Here is a 2,811-nt window from a genome sequence, read left to right on the forward strand (position 1 = left end):
TTATTTATTTATTTTATTTTATTTTTAGAGAGAGGGAAAAGGAAGAAGAAAGAGAGGGAGAGAAACATTGATGGAGCAATTTGTTCTGGTAGGGTTTAACTCCGTGGAGCAAGTTTAGGGGACATTTTATTCTACCTCTTTCAATACCACATCTTGTACTTGGAAGCACATCTTCTACCCAGAAGCACATCTTGCGTGACTTGTTCTGAACTCCCATACCTTCAGGTTTCAGTTCCCCAGTGAGACGCAGTATTTATTCCCACAATACAATCAGGTAAAAGAAATGAAATCAATTAAAGTTGACATATCTATTTTTTAACATAAAGCCTGTTTAAATATTCCAATTTTCATAATCGTATCAATCCTTACATTTCTATATTCTTTTAATCTAATTATAACCTGAGCTCGGACCTCACCAGTGGGCTTTTATACCACAGTTCATGAATTCCCATATCAAGGAATCCTGGAAATTTCTCTTTTCTATCTCCTGACCATTTTACCCACTCTTTTATTTTATTTTTTATTTATTGATTTAAGAGAGGGAGAGGAAAGGAGAGAGAGAGAGAAAGAAAGAGAGAAATCAATTTGTTATTCTACTTATTGATGCATTCATTGGTTGATTTTTTTTTACATTTTTATTGTTATTCAGTTACAGTTATCTGCCTTTTCTCCCCATCCCTCCACCCCACCCCAGCTGAACCCCCTCCCCCCCACCTCTACCCTCCCCCTTGATTTTGTCCATGTGTCCTTTATAGTAGCTCCTATAAACCCCTCTCCTCACTGTCCCCTCCCCACTTCCCTCTGGCTATTGCCAGATTGTTCCTAACCTCAATGTCTCTGGTTATATTTTGTTTACTTCATTGGTTGATTCTTATATGTGCCCTGACCAGGGATCAAACCCACAACCTTGGCGTATTGGAATGATGCTCTAACCAACTGAGCTACCCGGCCAGGGCTATTTTACCCAATCTTGAGCAAAAAGGCTTTGGGTCCCTATTCAGGAGTCAATCTAAGAGATCCTGGCCCTGTTATCAAACTTTAACTCAATTTAACCAGGTTGATTGTTGCCCTGAGTGATTACTGGTCACGTTTCTCATTGTGGTCACTTCCTTTTATCTTCCGTCTTACTTATTACTTTTTTCCTCTTTTTATCCTCACACAAGGATATGTTTATTGATTTTAGAGAAAGAGAAGAAGTTGGGGAGAGAGAGAGAGAAACATCAATGGTTTGCCTCCTGAACATGGCCCATGACAGGGGATGGAGCCCACAACCTGTGTGTGTGCCCTGATGGGAGTCAAACCCACAACCTTTTGGTGTATGGGATCATGCTCCAACCAAAGGAGCCACCCAGCCAGGACATCTTTCTTTTCCTTATAATCACTTCTTTCCAGTCTTCTCCAAAAATGGGTAAATAGAAAAAAACTTGTTTAGAGCCCTTTAATGTCGGGGTAACTGTGAAACCAGAAAAGCCCACATTTGCGCTGCCTGGCACCTACCAGACTCAATAAGCAGAGACAAGGATTGAACACTGATGGGCGCTGTATTCAGATGGCTGGCAATCTGAGAAGACAGCGGGTTTGCACCCTAACAGACCGTCTTAAATTCCATTTTAAAATCACCCTTTTTATAAGGAGAAGAAAAGTGTAAGTGAGGGGTTTGGAATTCAGGGAGAAGTTAATCAGACAAAAGTTGCAGCATTCCTTCATCTGAGTCCTGGGCAGGGGACGTCTCACCCTGGAGCACTAGGGCTCAGACGCCACCTGGACTGCTCGCGGTCCTCCTGAGGCACAAAGGTGGGACTGCTTATGGTCTGCTGGAGTCAGGGTGGGTCATACCTTCAGTTCCTGGAACAATGGCTTTTTACATGCATTAATTACTAAGCTTATTAGCTATCACCTAAACTAAAATTTTCAAGTCTTGAGCCCCCATCACATCAGTTTGGCCCATTCAGCCTTTGGTAATGCTGTACTAAAACCTTTGTTTTAACCCAGTCAGTGTCCATTTTATTTATCACCAACCCCCCTTTTTTTTGAAACTAAAGGTTTCCACTCTGGTGGTTCCCACTCTGGTGAAAGGAGTCCCCATGATTCATCCTTCTCTTTAATTCAGCCGTGTTAACATATTTTTAGAGTTTGTTTATTTTTAGAGAGAGGGGAAGGGAAGGAGAAAGAGGGAGAGAAACATCGAGGTGTGGTCGCATCTCCTACACCCCTCAATCGGGGACCTGTCCTGCAACTTAGGCACTTGCCCTGACTGGGAATCGAACCACCACCCTTTGGTTCGCATGCCCTCTCAATCCACTGAGCTACACCAACCAGGGATCAGCCATATTAATATTTAAAAGTAGGTATTTCATTCTGTTTATTTGATTTGGAAGACCTGGTTTTTAAACGTACACCAGAGCAAGCCTACTTTCCCAGCCTGAGCGATCCCAGATTTGCTTTAAGTTTATTCTCAAACGCTAGGCTTTTGGGGAGTTTTCCCCTTTGTTATTTTAGTACTTGCTTTCCTGCCGAGGTAGACTTCTGCAGTTAGGCACTGCTTTTTCAGCACAGGGGAGATACTGTATCCTCCGCTCATAAAAGGAAGACACTTGTCTTCTATTTTCTTACAGGAGAGCCAACCTAACGCTGAAGGCACCGCCGCGTCCGGCGCTGGGCACTCACAGCGCCTCCCGCGCTGTCGGCTGGTGGGGGTCACCACTGATTGGCTCGGGTCTTGGCTAAGGGCAGCGCGGCCTTCAGCGAGCAGCGAGGAGAGATAGGCTAATGAAAACCCATCTCCTCGCTGATTGGTGGAGGCCGCGAAGC

The sequence above is a fragment of the Desmodus rotundus genome, chromosome 7 (assembly GCF_022682495.2).
Source record: "Desmodus rotundus isolate HL8 chromosome 7, HLdesRot8A.1, whole genome shotgun sequence".
NCBI classification, from domain to species: Eukaryota; Metazoa; Chordata; class Mammalia; order Chiroptera; family Phyllostomidae; genus Desmodus; species Desmodus rotundus.